Source organism: Narcine bancroftii, chromosome 3, assembly GCF_036971445.1.
Source record: "Narcine bancroftii isolate sNarBan1 chromosome 3, sNarBan1.hap1, whole genome shotgun sequence".
Lineage (NCBI taxonomy): Eukaryota > Metazoa > Chordata > Chondrichthyes > Torpediniformes > Narcinidae > Narcine > Narcine bancroftii.
In genome coordinates this window covers 249,159,537-249,179,007 of record NC_091471.1, presented here as the reverse complement: position 1 = coordinate 249,179,007, position 19,471 = coordinate 249,159,537, and the positions used below count along the sequence as shown (strand labels likewise).

General features: G+C 43.4%; 1 protein-coding gene and 1 pseudogene across 3 annotated transcripts in view; one reads left to right on the top strand and one right to left on the bottom strand.

Moving 5' to 3' along the window:
* Window positions 1-4,483: 4,483 nt before the first annotated feature.
* Window positions 4,484-9,736, bottom strand: LOC138756811 (guanine nucleotide-binding protein G(I)/G(S)/G(O) subunit gamma-12-like; annotated as a pseudogene).
* Window positions 7,994-19,471, top strand: part of dhps (deoxyhypusine synthase) — a 39,238-nt gene continuing 27,760 nt past the window's right edge. Inside the window, exons 1-2 of one of the 3 annotated variants that reach the window (XM_069927496.1) lie at window positions 7,994-8,047; window positions 10,957-11,099. The gene's annotated coding sequence lies outside the window, so the exon portion shown is untranslated. Of the gene's footprint in view, window positions 8,048-10,956; window positions 11,100-16,576; window positions 16,629-19,471 lie in introns of those variants that run through there. The other 2 variants (XM_069927495.1, XM_069927497.1) reach the window with 2 other exon arrangements.

Genomic DNA, 19,471 nt, shown 5'->3' with positions numbered 1-19,471 from the left:
TACCTCATACATAAGCATAGCCAGAATCAGAAAGTTATGGGTTGAGTTTCTACCCCTATAACTAGAGCACAGTAAGTTGAATTAACACTCCAGTGAGTGCTTTTGTAATGTAACCCTCTCTGCCCTTACACAATAACTGTCTGCCTTCTACTTGTATATATTTGCAAATCCTACATCTTTCCTGACACTCAGTCCATTGGTTCTCCCAGTTGCCTTTATGGAATTCCAATGCCTGAGTTATTCCTTGTAGACAACTCCAATATATGCAGAGAATAAGTAGTGGTTCTGACTTAGATAATTGAATCAACTAGTCAATCTGAATGTGACTTATTTTGTCCATTGTCCTGAAAAAAAATCTCTAAAGCAGCACAATATTGAAACTGATAACACTGGACAAGGATTTTAATTCCAGAACACTTTTGGGTGTATTTTATGGATTTTGGGCTGCAGATTATGAACATCACCTTAAAATGTTCTTATCGTGTGCCTTTTTTAAAATATAATCTATTTTTGTGATATCCTGTCAAACAAAACCACGCAAATACGTAAAATTCATTTTCTGCATTTGCACTTGGACTTCTTCCCTGCAGTCAGCAGCAAACATGGTGAAAGGTTTCACCAGGATATTGCGACCGTGTAAAAGCGGAATCAGGGCAACTGGAATCCATCCTGCTGGCCGATTATTGTTGGACTTCTTTGAGAAAAGATGTGCTGGCATTGGAGAATATTCAGAGAAGATTTACTAGAATGATACCAGGAATGAAAGAGTTAAGATGTGAGGAAACATTGTCGGCTCTTGGTCTGTACTTATTGGAGTACAGAAGGATGAGGGGGGACCTCAGAGGCATTTCAAATGCTTAATGTCGAGACAGAGTAGATGTGGTGTGGTGAAGATATTTCCCATGGTAGGGGAGTCTAGGACAAGAGGGCATAACTTCAGGATAAAAGGATGTCATTTAAAACATGTGGAAAAATGTCTTTAGAGGGTCGTGACTTTGTGGAATGTGTTGCCAAAGGCGGCTGTGGAAGCGAGGCCGTTGAGTGTATTTAAGGCAGAAATTGACAGGTATTTGATGAGTCAGGGCATCAAGAGCTACGGGGAGAAAGCCAGGGAGTGAGGCTGAGTGGAAGGATGGATCAGCTCATGATTAGAATAGCGGAGCAGACTTAATGGGCCTACTTTTGCTCTTATATCTTGTGACTAGAGAGGCATCAGATGCTGAGTACAAATGAAAATAAGCAAAACATTTTTAGGTCAGTTGAACTAATGTAATGTGCCATCAGCATTATGCGATTAAACATGCTAAATTCAATAAAAGTTAATTTAACGTTTCTCCAACTTCCTATGTGATGCAGCAAATCTGAAATTATCTTTGTTCAGCTTGAAGCTGTTAGTCATAATCCACAATTTTTTTTTCAGGAAGCAAATTTTTTGAAAAAGATTGTTGTCCAGTGTTATCTATCACACTGCTCTTTGAAGTATCTCACATTGGTTACATTGTTCCTCAGATAATGCAGCCTGTCAGAAATGGTCTTGGAACTTGATAGTATCTGTGCACAGGATTAATTTTCTCTGAGGCTATGACACTAGATCAATGTACCCAACACTGGATCCTGTTAAACCTTGAGGGGCAGGGTTTTGTTGACTGAGATTTGAGCATCCTCCATAATGGATAACATGATCCTGCATTTAGTAATAGTGTAATCGCGGAGTCATTACCTGTTACTGGGTAATAACAGTGCTCTGGTCAGTGGGGTAATGGAACCTCAACTGTTTTCTTCCTTTTCCACGACCACAGCAACTCCAGAGCTGAAACCTCAGGGTTCATAAACAGGGTCAAAAATCAGAGAATGTGGGTGAGGAGAAGGTGCCTGGATTTTCAGAAAAGTACTTTAATGTCAGGCCATATTGTAAATTAAAATACTTCAGAGGATTTTTATTCTAAGAGTTGTCCAACTGCATTCCAGGCCTTTTCACATCAATGTGAGATGGACGAGAGGTATCTAATCCTGACCACTGCCCGATTGGTATTGTGGTTCTGCTACATGTACATGCTTGCACCGACGGAGTTTATCTGCACCCATGAAGGCTGACACACAAAATGGTGGGGTCAGCTGTTAATGGAGAGCCTGGACGGACTGTAAATGTTCTTTAAATCTGCATGGGTTTTATTGTTGTTTCACTTGTTAAATTCCCAGACCTCAACCAGTCACTGGAAGTGATGCAAAATGAGGAGGACTGCGGTGTAATGAGACCATGAGGAGTTTACTGCAAACCCTGCTGTGATAGATAAAGCTCAGTTAGGGGAAGTGAGGTCATTGACTGCCAATTTAAAATCTTTTCCAATGCAATGGGCGTCCAGTTTCACTAACAGGGAGAAGCTGTGCAAGTGTTCTCGTTCTACCTCCTGCTACGGTGAAAAATGTAATGAATAGATGTGGAAAGTGATGAAACTTTTTTTAAGAATGTAGATGACATAAATCTGAAATATAAAGAAAATGTCAGAAATTCTCAGCTAGCCAGGCAGTGTCTAGAGAGAAAAACAGTTACTATTTCATGTCAGCTATTTTTCTTTCTATAGATGCTGTCTGGTATTTTTGGAAATTAAACTGTTTAGTGCCATGCATGTAAAAACAACTCAGCAGGTCAGAGTAGTTTATAAAGCAAAGATAAAGATACATAACTAACATTTCGGGACCGAGTCCTTCAAGGAATGAGCAAAATGTTGGCAGGACCCTGAATAAAATGAAGGGGGAATGGGGCAGGAGGAGGAGAATGGTCCCCCAAACAGGAGGTCATAGGTGGATGAGGGATGGAGAATACAACAGAATGGGGAGGGGAAAGGGGTGGGGAGCTAGAGGAAAGACAGAGGGATGGGGAACGCAGTTGGCTAGCAGAAACCAGAGAAGTTGATGTTAATGCCATCCAGTTGAAGAGTACCCATATGTTGCTCCTCCAATTTATGGGTGTCCTTGGATTGACAGTACATGAGAACGGGACGGATATGTCAGCAAGGGAGTGATGCATGTAATTGAAATAGATGGCCCCTATCATTGATGCAGGTAGAAAGAAGATGCTCAGTGGAGCAATCTCCCAGTCTGCATCCAGTCTCTCCGATGTAGAGAAGGGCACAACAGGAGGATCGGATGCAGGAGATGATTCCTGCAGATTTACAAGTGTTGTTTCACATGGAAGAACTGTTTTTGGCCCAGAATGGTGGTGAGGAAGTCACGGAGGGAGCGGTCCCTATGGAAGGAGGAGAGGGGAAGATGTGTCTAGTGGTGGGATCATGTAGGTGATGGAAATTGCAGAGTTCCATCCTTGGCTCTCCTTGTCCATCTCACTGCAATGCATCTCATCAACTGGGCCACTCTAATGGAGAACAAAACACACCATTCCTGCAAGGGGTGTAGGAATGACTCAGCAGTGTCTTGCTCACAGACTTTTTTTTAAACTAAACATTTACTGTTACCTCTGGTTTAGAAGATCATGGGTTCATGTCCTATTGCAGGCACTGAGGGTGGGCCCTTCCACCATGGGAACAGAAGAGGGGCTACCCATTGCAGAGGGCAGGACAAAAGGAATACCTTGCAGTGGGTTGGGATTCGATAAAAACTTCATCTGATAACTGCTGTTTGTGTGAATTTGCTGCGTATAAATTGAAGGTAGCCTTTCCTTTACCACAAAAGTGAATTGACCAGGACACTGGAGATTAAATGCCATCTTTCATTTGCCTATTGCTTTGGTTCTCAACCTTTTCCCCATTCACATTCCACCTTAAGTAATTCATTACTAACATTGATAGAGGATACATTAGGTAGATAGTAAGGGATTACTAAAGGTGGAATGTGAATGGAAAATAAAAGGTTGAGAACTACTGGTTTTCTCTTGTATGTACCCCACCTCAATTAGATGTGAAAAACTCTTAAGCTTTTTGGTTATAGTAGGAGCCCTTTAATAACATGACAGAGGGTCTTCACCAGTAGTTCTCAACCTTTTTCTTTCCACTTATATACCACTTCATGTAATCTCTATGCCATAGGTGCTCTGTGATTAGTAAGGGATTGCTTAAGATGGGATGTGGGTGGAAAGAAAAAGTTTGAAAACCACTGTTTTAATCGTATCTCATTGACTTATTTTGTGCACTGTTTCAGAACTCGAAAGGAAATGGGCCAAGGACAGTTTTTCTCCAGCAAAATATTTCAGTAACAATTGGGTCAAGAGCAGTGATTCTCAACCTTCTCTTCCCACTCATGTACTGCCTTAAGCAAACCCTTACTAATCACAGAGCACCGATGGCCTAGGGATTATTTAGTGGTATGTGAGTGGAAAGAAAAAGGTTGAGAAACACTCTCACTCCTCATTCCCTTCTGCCCCCTTAACCATCATTCAACCCAAAGAGAGGAATATAATTCATTAAATGCTTTCCATTAACTGTCACTAATTATTTGTAATCCCTGACACTCCCTCCTCACTCCCACACTTTGATGCCTTTTGGGTCAGGCAGTTTTAAATGGTTGTTGAATGTTCACTAGATGGGGAGCTTCTGCATTGGGTTGTGCTGGAACATTCATCACCTGACAGAACTTTGTCAGTCACAATAATCAGAAAGCTGAAGCCTAATGGAAATGTTGGGAAAGTCTTTAATTTCCAACAATTGTGAATGCAATTATTCCTTTAAACCAATAAGACTCTTTGCTTACCACCTGCACTTACTGACCAGGGTCCTCACTGTCTGGACCATCTCATTGACCAGGGTCCTCACTGTCTGGGCCATCTCATTGACCAGGGTCCTCACTGTCTGGGCCATCTCACTGACCAGGCCCTCTCCCTAACTGGGCCATCTCACTGACCAGGGTCCTCACTGACCAGCCCTGCCCTCAAGACTGATGCCAGAATCCAGCTTGGTCTCTAACTCATGTCCTCGATGGATTGGAAAACGGAATGGTCCTTTGTCACTCCCACTCTTCTCCCCCATCTAGAACAATTGCCAGTTGCATCATTTTGCATTTGGGTTCTTCCCTTTGTTGCTACACCATGTTCATTGCTATTGCTGCTCTCTCTGGCCTTCTGCCATGCTCCTTTCTCCCTGCAGCTTCCCAACTTTATCTAAAGTGACTGACGAGGAATTGGAGGCCTAAATGTTCAAGGTAACGCAGGAACGGGTTGTGGTTTCAAGGGATGTCAGGTGGATTCTGAAATGTAAATGACTGTCGGTGAGGCTACAATATGGTACAAGGCTTCTTGTCTTTGAAAGGATTCTCGGAGGTTGGGATTCCTCTCAGCAGTGGGTCTTTTGTTGTTTGTTCTTCGCAGTAATTCATCAGGTCAGTTGCAGCTTTTGAAATCTGGAGAGAAGGGAAAAGAAATTAGGTGAGTGGTGGAGGGAGACTGGGTGAGGGGGTGGCTGGTTAAAGGCTGGTCCCCACTCCAGAGTTGATGGTATCACTGAAGGCAATGGTACCTTTTCCTTGTCTAAAACTTTTCATGCCCTGAAGTGAAACACGAAAGTCTGCAGACACTGGTTGAAGTAAAAACACAGAAATGCTGGAGAAACTCAGCAGGTCAAACAGTGTCCTTTATATAGCAAAGATGAAGATACATAACCAACGTTTCAGGCTTGAGCCCTTCATCAAGGTTGATCACCGTGATGAAAGGCTCAAGTCGTAACGTCGGTTAAGTATCTTTATTTTTGCTTTTTTTTAAAAAAATTTTATTTTTCACACTATAAACCATATTGACCAAGTTACATACAGACATTTTTCTTCTTAAATATATACAGTGTCGTTTTCTCCCCCTTTTTCCCCCCTCCCTTCCCTCCCTCACCCACTCCCTTTCCCAATTATCTTTGCTATATAAGAACACTTTGTCCTGCTGAGTTTCTCCAGCATCGTGTTTTTACCTTTCACACCATTCCTTGCAGGGACCAGCATGTTGGTTTAATCGTCTGGCTCACTTGCAGGTTCTTGCTTTCTCATCTTGTGAACAAGATCGTGTGATTAATGTTCACATTTTCTCTCCTCACCCTCAACAACACAACTGCCACTGGAATCCAAGAGATGTTTCCACTCATGGGGAGACCAGAACAGAGGGACATCAACACAAAACTGAGGCATTCATTAGGAAGTTCAGGGAAACCTGTTAACTGAATGGTGAGAATGTGGACCCAGCTCCCAAAGAGAGTGACTGAGGAGCATAGTACTTTTAAATTTAAATTACATTTAAATTCAGACATAGAGCACAATAACAGACCCTTCTGGCCCACAAGTCTGCACCAAAGAACCATAGATCATTGCAGCACAGAAATGGGCACTTTGGCCCTTCTAGTCCATGCTGAACTATTATTTTACCTACTTCCAACCATACCCCTCTCATCCATGTACCTGTCCAAATTCTTCTTAAATGTTAAAATCGTGCTACCCAATTATAACCTACAATCCCTATATGTTTTGAAGGGTGGGATGAAACCCACACAGACATAGGAAGAACCTATAAATAGTGCCGGATTCTAATTCGGGTCACTGGCTCTGTAACAGTGTTGTGCTAACCGTGTTGTGTTTCTGGAGAACCTAAACTTCCCACCCCCAATCAACATGATCTACTGGGATTGTTGTCTGAAAGGATGTGCAAAAATCATTGAAGACCCCTTCCATCCTGCACACAGCATCTTTCTGCTGCTCCTGGCAGGAAAGAGATACAGGAGGATCAGCCGGTACCACCAGGCTGTGGAACAGCTTCTTCCCACAGACTTTGATACTGCTGAACGACTGAAGGAACTGCTCCCACTAACCATCCTCATGTTCACAAGGCAAATATTGTACACATACTTGCCTTGCTTATGTATTCTGGTTGTGTGTCTGCGTATTTTGCACGAAGCAGCAGCAGCGAACACTGTTTCGACAGGTTGTACTTGTGCAATTGTACGACAGTAAACTTGACATATTTAAAGAAAGGTTCGGATGAAGTCCCTAGCACCGCTCTGGTGGGACAAAGACTGCCCCCCCCCACCCCGGCTGGTGATCCTGTGTTGATGTCTGATATTGACCCAACTTTATGATCCCTGGGTGAAACAAAATGTGATCTCATAAACTTTTAAAAGATAACGAATTACTGAGACGAGAACAAGAATGTGACACAGATTTAATTAAAAGGACTCCGATCACATCCACTTCTGCGTAGCAAATTTGTCATAAATTTTATTGTTTTAATAATTATTAATCTTTCATCTGTTTTACTCATTGAGTTACAGTCTGATCCCAGATTCTGCCCAATTAACCAATCCCATACAGCATATTAGACACACATAGTCCAGTGCTCCAAGATCAAAATGTACATAATAACTTGATCAGCACATCCACCCTTAGTTCATCAACATGACTGTTCACTCAACATGGTGACCACATTTGTATAGTCATCCATGTGTGACCTAATCAAGATTCTATACAGGCTTGGCATAACTTCTCCATGGTTCAACCCGAGTGCTCAAATTGTTTTTGTTAATGGCCTTGCGGTACAACTGACTTTTAATGATTAATGTATTTGTATTCAAGATCCCTTTGTTCCTCTGCCCTACCCAGTCATGTAATATGATCTCTCCATTTATCCACCAGAATGAATGATCTGGTATTGAACATTTGACAAATATTTGCTCTTTTGTAGCTGCTGCTCTGCCTCCTTTTTAACAGAATCCCTCATTTTTGGCAATCTCCCCCACCCCTTCTCAACTTGATATACCAAGGACCTGACGAGAGAGAAAATCAAAGAGGTCCATGGCAAGTTTCCTGAGGTGATTATCCACTGACTTTCCCCATCACTGGTTCTTAACAAATTCTCCAATTGGCAGGACTCTGACCTTAATCCTGTCGATGCCAGCCTCCATCCGCAACTGTTCCACTGCCTTCCTGGTGTTAGCAATGTGGTTTGCAGTGACTGCCTTTGAAGACATCGTCGAGCCTGTGCGAATGACCGTGAGAAAGTGCTGCAGCAACCCTGAGGGAAGTAAAGCAGAGTAGAAGAGGCAAATGCAAGTGTCCATCTACAAAACTGGTAATACCTCCGCAAAGTCACAGTATTTGTTGGAACAATAAACTCCATGAGAGTGGGTAGAGCTTTGGTTGATTGGCAGGAAGCAGAAAGTTGGAATACAGGGATCTTTTTCTGGCTGGGTGCCAGTTGTTAGTGGTATTCCACAGGGGTCAATGTTGGGGCGCATCCTTTTATGTTGTATGTTAATGATTTGGATTATGGAATGAATGACTTGGACAAGTTTGCAGATGATACGAAGGTAGGTGGAGGAGTAGGTAGCGTTGAGGAAATGGGGAGGCTGCAGAAGGACTTTGATTAGGAAAATAGAGAAGTGGCAAATGATAAACAATGTTGTAAAGTGTACGGTCATGCACTTTGGTAGAGAAAAAATAAATGGGCAGACTTTTTTAAATGGGGAGAAAATTGAAAATAATCTGGAAGTCCTTGTGCAGTAATGCCTGAATGTAGATTTGCATATTGGTGGTGAAGAAGGCAATTGCAATGCTAGCATTCATTTCAAGAGGAATAGCAGATGAAAGCAGGAATGTGATGTTGAGGCTTTATAAGGCACTGATGAGGCCTCACTTGGAGTATTGTGAGCAGTTTAGGGCTCCTCATTTAAAATAAAGGATGTGCTGATGGAGAGTGTTCAGAGGAGGTTCACAATTCTGAGAATGAAAGGGTTATATGAAGAATATTTGTCAGCTCTTGGCCTGGACTTGTTGGAATTTAGGAGAATGGGGTGGAGGAGGGGGGATACCTCATTGAAACATTTTGAAAGGTGTGAACGGATTAGATGTAGAAAGGTTGTTTCCCATGGTGGTAGAGGGCACAACCTCAGGATTGAAGGGCTTCTGTTAGAATAGAGATGTGGAGGATTTTCTTTAGCCAGAGGCTGGTAAATCTGTGGAATTTGTTGTGGAGGCTGTCATTGGGTGTACTTAAGGTTCTTGACTTGCCAGGGGATCAAAGGTGATGGGGAGAAGGACGAGCAATGGGGCTTGTGGGAAAATGGATCAGCTCATGATTAAATGGTAGGGCAGTCTCGATGAGATGAATAGCCTATTTCTGCTCCTTTGTCTTTGGAAAATAATAGATTTATTTCCTCTCTCGGCATTCAGGGACAAATTAAATCAGATCTGGGTTAGTTGCATGAAGTCATCACTGTGGGAAATAACTAATGTCTCAATGACGGCATCCGATCTCAGTGAAAGGCAGACGGTCAAACAGCTGTTAACACATAGCACCACACCACTGTGTGTGTGAGTTGTCCTCAATCAATCCATGACCTGCCAGGTCTTGGTCTTCCTAATGATGTGAGATTCAGCATTGGATGGTGTATTCTCTACTCCTTTCTCTGAGTTTGATACTGACCCACTCTTTCTGTTCCCTTGAAGGCAACAATGGGATCAGCCCAGTTCTGCCTTTTCACAGGTTTCTTCCACTATCCTCCAAATTAATTCCAATTAATTTGTCCCTGTGTTATCACCATCTATAGTTGGCTAGTTAAATAATTTCCCTTCCAAAAGCAGCTGTGGCCTCGAACCACTGATGAAAATTATTCATCAGTAACTGTAGAATTATACTTCACTCTCAACTTCTCCTGATATTACTGTCTCATCCTTGGTTCTATTAGCATGCCTTAGCTTTAGGCTCCTAATGTTCTTTATGGCTGAGCAACCTCAGAACAGGTGGTGCCTTGGAGAGCACCCAGCACAGATGGTTTTAGATGGAAAGCAATATAGAGCATTCCCAACTCCTTATAGCAACTGCTGTTGATGCAAGATCAATGCCCAAACTTGCTGCCAATTAACAACAGAATTTTCCATGTAATGTCTGCCACCTGTAACATTGGCAAGGTACTCCACCGGAATGGATTATGGGTTGAATCTCAGCACAGACGAAATAAAGGAGATGATTGTGGACTTCAGAAGGGTCAGTGATGACCACCCTCCACTGCACATTAATAGCTCGGTAGTAGAGGAAGTGGAGAGCACCAAGTTTCTCAGAGTCTTAAGAAGTGATCTATCATGGACACACACATCTCCTCACTTGTCAGGAAGGTGAAACGCTTCTGAGAAAATTGAAGCGGGCAAGGCCACCGGCCACCATTATGTTAACCTATAGGAGCTCTATCGAGAGTGTCCTGTAGAGCATCAGATCAGAGGTCAATTCACAGGATCAGAAGAGCAGCTGAAGATCTCTGGGGTCTCCCTCCCCCGCTATCAATGTGATTAACAGGGATCATTGTCTGAAGGAGGCTTGCAATATCAATGAAGACCCCCCCTACAACCCCACACACAGCATCTTTCAACTGTTCCCGTCAGGAAAAAGATATCACCAGGCTGAGAAACAGTTTCCTCCCATGGGCAGTGACAATGCTAAACGACCAAAAGAAATGCTCATACAAACCCTGTGTGACTCAATAAAATTTATTTATTTTAATGTTTGTATATATTTATGTACTGTACATATGTAACATTTGACTGTATGTGTTTGTGTGTGTGTGTGTGTGTTCAGTGTTTTGCACTGAGGACCAGAGAACGCTGTTTCGTCATGTTGCACGTACAGTTGGATGATAAATCAACTTGAACTTGAAGGTGTGGCCAGTCAGAGCTGAGGTCATGAACAAACTGAAAACTCCAGATTTGATTTCCTTTTTGAATTAAACTTACTAGGTTCACTGAAATATTAATTATTATTCTGTAACCTGTTAAAATGAAAATTAAAGGTTTGCAAATCCAATAATCTGGAAAATCTGCCAGTCCAGTAGAAATATCCAGAGAGTAGTTTTACTACAGTCTTTTGTTCCTGTGTCATCAATTAACTTAGTAAGATATTGAAGACAGTTTGTAAACTCCCCAAGATTACATAGAATTGTACATACCTGGGACAAAGACGAGTTTCCAGTCTCTGCTTTCCCTCTTCAGAGCTCTGCTATCAAAGGTGCAGGTCAATCACTTTGAACGGGAAGCTGATGTTCCTCTGAAGGCAAACCTGGAGAGACCGCAGCCTTTCTTCCTGCCTGGAGCGGATCCTCCGACTGTCTGATGTACCACGACCACTGATGCTGGTACGCACTCCAGTCCACTGTCCCACTTACCTCCCCAATTCATGTGTTTCCTGGTGCTTTGGAACACCAGCTCCCTCGCTGAAAAGGCGACGAGAAACTGCCTGCACACCAAGAGGCCGAGCAGTTAAATGTCAGACTTCAAAACAACCCATCCCTCCCTCTGCTCCTCTTGGCTTATTTATAAAGTCTTTGTTTTAAAAATAAGTCCTCTTTGGGATTCTTTTAATCCTTCAGTGGTCTCATCTCAGTGCTCTTGTTTAAAGTTGCGTCTTTGAGAATAAATGAAATTGGTGGGGGGGTTGATAAATCCAAAGGGAATATTCATGATTTCAATCTTCGAGCTTCAGCACTGAGAGGAAACTGAAAGCATCCCAAGCCAGTGTGGCCTGTGCAGTTTCTCTCCCAGAGGGTCCAACCTTCATGGCCAAGGGTTACTCTGAAGTGCACGATGAGACTAAAAAAGTTTAGAAATCTGTGGAACTCTGAAAGAAAGACTCAAAATCACAGGAATACTTATCTGGCCAGGCATTCTTCATAAAGAGAGAAACAGACTTAACTGTTAAAGGTCAATGTCCTTTTGACTAGCACAAGGCTGCAGAAACTATGAAGGGGTGTGACATTAAGACTTTATAAGGCCTCATCTGAAGTATTGTGAGCAAGTTTTGGGCTCATTTAAGAAAGGATGTGCTGATGTTGGAGAGGGTTCTGAGGAGGTTAACAAGGATGATTCTTGGAATGGAAGGGTTATAATCTGAGAACATTTGTCAGCTCTTGGTCTGTACTACTTGTAATTTTGCAGAATGAAGTGGGGGGGGGGGGAAATCTCATTGATACATTTCTTAAGTTGAAAGTCATGGACAGAGATGTAGAAACATTGTTTCCCATGGTGGGAGAGACTAGGACAAAAGGGCACAACTTCAGGGTCCACTTACAGCAGACATATGAGAAATTTATTTAGCCAGAGGGTGGTGTATCTGTGGAATTTGATGCCTCAGGAGGTTGTGGAGGCCAGGCCATTGGGTGTATTTAAGGCAGAGATTGATAGGTTCTTGATTAGCCAGGGCATCAAAGGTAATGGGGAGAAGGGCGGGCAGTGGGGCTGAGTGGGAAAATGGATCAGCTCATGTTTGAATGGTGGGGCAGACTTGATGGGCTGAATGGCCTTTGTGGTAATCTACTGAATATGAAGTGAAAGTCGAGAACAAAGAAATCACGAGAAATCGGGAGCAGGAGTAGGCCACAAGTCTCCCCATCTTGGCTCACTATTCAATATGATCATGGCAAAACTAGGCTCGCCCCAATTAAACAGATTTGTCATGCATTATTTACCTTTTGTAATACCATATTGACTAGGTTTTATTATATTAAGCTTTCCTAAATGAATAGTTATTTCCTCTTTATTTATTCTAGCATCTTGCCAAACTGGCCTTAAGTTCTCACCCTTCTAATTTCCTCCCATTTTGAACAAGGAGGATACATTTGGCTGTTGTTTAATCTTCTCAGAGCCGAAGAATGCTGCCAGCAGTTGTGTGAGGAGATTTTCGAAGGCTCTCAAAAGCTTCTACAGTGGAAAGTATTCTGTCTGGTTGCATCACTGCCTGGTATGGAGGCGCCAACACTCAGGACAGGAAAAAATGCTCCAGAGCATTGTTAACTCAGTCAGCGACATCATGGGTACTGGTCTTCACTCCACTGAGGACGCCTACAAGAGGCAATGACTATCCTCAAGGACCCCCACCTCCCAGGCCATGCTCTTTTCACTCTGCTACCATGGGAAAAATATACAAGAGCCTGAAGACAAGCACTCAGCGGCACAAAGCCAGCTTCTTCCCTCCACCATCAGATTCCTGAATGAACAATGAACCACAGACACTGACGTACTTTATTTTTTCCTTTTGCTTTATTTTTATTTATTTTGTAATGTGGTTTACAGAAATGTTTGCACTCTGATGCTGCCACAAAATAACAAATTTGGCAATAAATTCTGATTCTAAATTTGGCAAGTCTGAAAATCATCATCATTTAAAACCTTTGGGCAGCAAAGTCCCAGAGAATTTTTTCTCTCAAATTGGGATTTTTATCTTCATCTCCGTGATCTGAAATTGGCCCACCATTTATCTCATGGATATTTGCACTGTCCTCCACAGTGGAAAAAAAAAATTAATATTCAAAAATGTACCGATTAATGGGGTGTAAATTGGGCAGCACGGACTCATGGGCCAAAATGGTCTGTTACTGTGCTGTATGTCTAAATTTAAAATTCAGGGCAGCACGGTTAGTGTTGGCCTGGGGTTCGAATCTTGTGCTGTCTATAAGGAGTTTGTACATTCTCCCCTTGTCTGTGAGGGTTTCCTCCCACCATTCATATGGACTGGAGATTGTAGATTAATTGGGTGATATGAGCTTGTGGGATGATGGCCTATTACCGTGCAGCATGCCCAATTTTTAAAAAAATTAATATTTATTTAAAGTTTAACATTTAAATTTAAAAATTCATTTCTACCTTTTCCTGTAATTAATTCACCCGACTAGTTCTCTGGTGATCCCTTACCTACTTTGGCCTCATTCCAATCTGTATATCCATAGAATCTCTTCTTGTTTGTTTTGATATTAAACAAAAGTTTTCTATGAAAATACATTTTCTCCCTTCTTGTGAGCTTTTTAGCTTTTCATTTCTGGGTTCTCTGCTTATCATTACCCTTGCCTTCACAAACTTCTTCGTAAATACGCGTGCTAGCTATGTTTTCATGAAGAATGCTGTTTAGTCCGGTGGTACGATTACAATTGGATGATAATACAGTTAAATCCCCGTTAAATAATTGCAGAAAATAGGTTTTAAAAAAATACAGAAATTTAAAATTGACGTCCCCTATTGGTCAGTCTGTCAGCCACACAACTCGCAGTCTCCAGCAACCAGCAAATTTACTTAACCGGCATCTAGCAATCCCCTTAGATGCTGGATAGCAAGGGTTTAACTATAATGAACATTGTTATTCAGAGATTGTGCCTCTTTCCCAGGCATTGTGTCTTTTTAATTGGAACAAATCTCTGCCAAATATGATAGACCAGCTGTTTGAATTTCTGTTACTGAGTTTAACAGGTGCACCTTAACTTACAATGGGATTAAAAGCCATCGTAAGCAACTGCACCTACTATTTTTTATGATTAAATTTTAAATACCTTTATTCCACATTGTAACAACCATTAATGTATACAGCTTAAAACACACTGGGCATGAAGAATATTTGGAGCATCGAACTAAAATTAATTGCTGGATGGTGAGAAGACACACATGGGTTTTTAGTAGACATGATGGTTCACACTGCACTCGTTATCAATATAAATACTGCGAGTGTGGTTGAACCAGAAGCGCAAGAGAGTATGCTGTACGATACTCTCACGAGATGCTGCCATCACCCTGCATCACGAGAGTAGCGTATTGCATATCACAAGCAGATTCCACCCCCACCCCCACCTCTCTCCATCCCAGAAGAAATTTCATACCATAGCACCACTCCCCATTCACACCCTCTCCCCAGAGCATCCCTTCAATGTGTCTCTCTTCCTCCTGTTTCACCATTCTCTGCACATCTCCCCTTCCCATCATCATCTCCTTCCCCACCCCACATACCAGCATCTGGCAATGTAGTCGTATTCTCCCTGCCCATTTGCTTCCAAACTGCTCCTCGCCACACACCCTCCCCTCCTGTCTCACACATTATCCCCTCTCCCCACATTCCTCCTCCTACCCTCCAAACCACTTTACCCATCTTCCACTCCCTTTCACCCTCCCCTCACCTCATACCAGCTACAACCCTCCCCATCCCTCCATACCCTCTTTCATTTTCATCCTTTACCCTCCCCTCCCCTCACCTCATACCAGCTACAACCCTCCCCATCCCTCCATACCCTCTTTCATTTTCATCCTTTACCCTCCCCTCCCCTCATACCAGCTACAACCCTCCCCATCCCTCCATACCCTCTTTCATTTTCATCCTTTACCCTCCCCTCCCCTCCCTCTCGTATCCCTTCACTCTCCCCATTGCCATCCCTTTCCACCATCTCCTCCCTCCCTCCATCCCTACTACTCCAGCCCAACCCCTCTACCCCTTCCCTCCCTACTCCTCCCACCTTCCATCACTACTACTCCAACCCTACCCCTCTCTCTAAGCCTTCCATTCCACTCCTCCTTCCCCTTCCTCCTCCTCCCACCCTCCCTCCCTACTCCCCCCACCCTCCCTCCCTACTCCCCCCACCCTCCCTCCCTACTCCTCCCACCTTCCATCACTACTACTTCAACCCTACCCCTTTCTCTACCCCCTTCATTCAACCCCACCCATCTCTCTACCCCCTCCATTCTACCCCACCCCTCTCTCTACCCCCTCCTTCTCCCACCATCCCTACCTCACTCTCTACCCCCTCCATTCTACCCCTTCCCTCCCTTCTCCTCCCACTTTGCATCCCTACTACTCCAACCCCAACCCCACCCCTCTCTACCCACTCCATTCTTCCCCATCCCTCTCCCTCCTTCCCCTTCCCTCCCTCCCTACTCCTCCCTCCCTCCTTACCACCTTCCATCCCTACTACTCCAACCCTACTGCTCTCTCTACCCCCTCCATTCTACCCCACCCCTCTCTCTACCCCCTCCTTCTCCCACCATCCCTACCCCTCTCTCTACCCCCTCTATTCTACCCCTTCCCTCCCTACTCCTCCCACTTTCCATCCCTACTACTCCAACCCCACCCCTCTCTACCCCCTCCATTCTTCCCCATCCCCTTCCCTCCATCCCTACCCCTCCCTCCCTACCCCCTTCCTCCCTACCCCCTTCCTCCCTACCCCCTTCCTCCCTACCCCCCTTCATCCCTACTACTCCAACCCTACTGCTCTCTCTATCCCCTCCATTCTACCCCACCCCTCTCTACCCCCTCCTTCTCCCACCATCCCTACCCCCTCCATTCTTCCCCATCCCTCTCCCTCCTTCCCTCCATCCCTACTACTCCCAACCTCCATTCCTACACCTCTCTCTACCCTCTCCCTCCCTACTACAGCCCTTCACCTCTCTCTACTCCCTCCATTCTACCTCTTCCCTCCCTCCCCTTTCTTCCACCCTCCACCCTACTTCTCCAGCCCTACCCCTCTCCCTTCCCTCCATCACCCCCACTCCCTCAATTTCAAGCCGACTTGCTCTGTCTGCATTTATTTCCATTTTCCGGTTGTGATCAGGAACCACCATTACTTCCTCTTTCCCGTCTCCGATGAGGAGCCGATCAAATGTCCCCGTGACAACGGGGCTTTTGCTGCGCACGCAAGATTTGCTGGGGTTTCCTTTCCGAGCACGTTATTGGCTGCGGGTTCTACCTGTTATCCAACAGGACGAGCAGCTGGTGACATACGCTGTTCCCATTGGGCCGAGGGTCGGACCAATCACACGGCGCCGACAGGCCTATTCCTATTCCCATTGGGGTGGGTCATCATAGCGCGCAGCCGCAGTTGGGCGGCTTTGCCAGCGCGCTGCGGGTGAGTAAAGAGGTCGGTGTGAGGAGGTCTCGGGGGTGTAATAGTGGGGATGAAGGCCGGTGAGAGACCCGTGAAATTACGGGCCCACTGGACGCGGCTGCTAGGAGAAGGGATCTAGGGAAGAGGAGAGTGGGTAGGGAAAGGAGGGGGAGAAAAGAGTGGGTAGGGAAAGGAGGGGGAGAAGAGAGTGGGAAGGGAGAGGAAAGGGGGAGAAGAGTGGGTAGGAAGAGGGTGGGTAGGGAGGGGAGGGAAGAGGGAGAAGAGAGGAGAGAGTGGGTAGGGAGAGGGGAGGGAAGAGGGAGAAGAGAGGATGAGGAGATGAGAGAGTGGGTAGGGAGAGGAGGGAGAGAAGAGGGTGGGTAGGGAGAGGAGGGGAGTAAGAGAAGAGAGTGGGTAGGGAGAGGAGAGGGGGAGAAGAGGGTAGGTAGGGAGAGGAGGGGGAGAGGAGAATGGGTAGGGAGAGGAGGAAGAGAAGAGAGTGGGTAGGGAGAGCAGAGGGGGAGAAGAGGGTGGGTCGGGAGAGGAAGGGGAGAAGAAAGTGGGTCGAGAGAAGAGAGTGAGTAGGGAGAGGAGACGGGGAACCCCCTGTGATCTGGCCAGTGTTTGTCCAAAATCCCTTGACACTCTGCACCTGAGATTTTGCTGTGAACCCACCGATTGCCTGAAGCGTTTAGCAGAGGTGAAACCAAAGCATCTCACTGCCTTGGGCATCCTAAGATGAATGTTCAAACTCTTGGTGGTGTTTGGGCTGGACACAGTTGCCACTTAGTCACCATTTTAATTCAGAGTTCCCGTTAATTATATTTCTGAAGCTGAATTCACAAATGTTGACAAGTGGAGCCTTTGTTTTATTTGTTTAGAGAGGATCTGGGGTGGGGTGATTTTATTCACCCACAGGGTTTGGAATGGCCTGCCTGAAAATGTGGCAAAGGCAAATACCGTGACAACATTTTTAATTTTTTCACACTATGAACCATATTGACCAAAATACACACAAATATTTCCCTCTTGAATATACACAGTGGGATTTTCTCCCCTTTTTTCCCCTCCCTACCCACTCAACGTTCAACATATATGATACATTAAACCCATTAAACAATGTCATCACACAATGAAAATAAACAAGAAAATGGTGTCATCTACTTATACACACTGGGTCAGTTCATTTCGTCTTCTTCTCATTCTGTCATTTTAGGCGGTGGAGGTCCGCGGTAGGCCCTCTCTGTTGTGTTCCATGTACGGTTCCCAAATTTGTTCAAATAATGTGACTTTATTTTTTTATTATATGTTATTTTTTCCATTGGAATACATTTTTTCATTTCCATGTACCATTGCTGAACTCTCAGGCTCTCTTCTGATTTCCAGGTTGACATGAAACATTTTTTTGCTACAGCTAAGGCTATCATAATAAATCTTTTTAGTGCTTCATCCAATTTGAGGTCTAATTCATCTTATATTACTTAGAAGAAAGATCGCTGGATTTTTTGGTATGTTGCTTTTTGTGATTTTATTTAATACCTGATTGAGATCTTCCCAAAACTTTTCCACTTTCTCACATGCCCAAATTGCATGTACTGTTGTTCCTGTTTCCTTCTTACAGCGAAAACATCTATCTGATACTGTTGGGTCCCATTTATTTAACTTTTAGCCTGTGTAACCAATTATATTGTATCATGCGTAACCTCATGTTTATTGTATTTCTCATAGTTCCGGAGCATAGCTTTTCCCATTTTTCATTTTTTATCGTTATGTTTAGATCTTGTTCCCACTTTTGTTTGGGTTTACAGCTTATTTCATCGTACTCTTTCTCTTGCAGTTTGATGTACATGTTTGTTATAAATCTTTTAATTATCATTGTGTCTGTAATCACATATTCAAAATTGCTTCCTTCTGGTAACCTCAGTCTGCTTCCCAATTTGTCCTTTAAGTAGGTTTTCAGTTGGTGGTATGCAAACATTGTACCGTGAGTTATACCATATTTGTACTTCATTTGTTCGAAAGATAATAAATTATTTCCCAAAAAACAATTTTCTATTCTTTTGATCCTTTTTCTCTCCCATTCTCTAAAGGAAAGGTTATTTATTGTGAAAGGGATTAGTTGATTTTGCGTCAGTAATAATTTTGGTAGTTGATCATTTGTTTTTTTTCCTTTCTACGTGAATCTTCTTCAAAATGTTGAGCAGATGGTGCAGTGCTAGTGAACTTTTATGTTGCACCAGTTTTTGATCCCACTTATAAAGTATATGTTCTGGTACCTTCTCCTCTGTTTTATCTAGCTCTAACCTGGTCCAATCTGGTGTTTCCCTTGTTAAAAATCTGATAGATATCTTAATTGTGCTGCTCTATAATAATTTTTAAAGTTTGGTAGCTGTAAGCCCCCTTGTTTGTACCATTCTGTTAATTTATCTAGCGCTATCCTCAGTTTCCCCCCTTTCCATAGAATTTCCTTATTACTTTCTTTAGCTCATTGAAGAATTTCTCTGTTAAGGGAATTGGTAACGATTGAAATAGGTATTGTATCCTTGAGAAGATATTCATTTTAATTCACTTTACCCTTCCTATCAGTGTTAGTGGTAAATCTTTCCAATGTTCTAAGTCATCTTGTAATTTCTTCATTAATGGGTGATAATTTAATTTGTATAGATGGCCTAGGTTATTATCTAGTCTAATACCTAGGTATTGGATTGCTTGTGTTTGCCATTTAAATGGTGATTCTTTTCTAAACTTTGTGTAATCCACATTATTCATTGGCATCGCTTCACTTTTATTTACGTTGATCTTGTACCCCGATATTTCTTCATATTCCTTCAATTTCTTATGTAATTCTTTTATTGATAATTCTGGTTCTGTTAAGT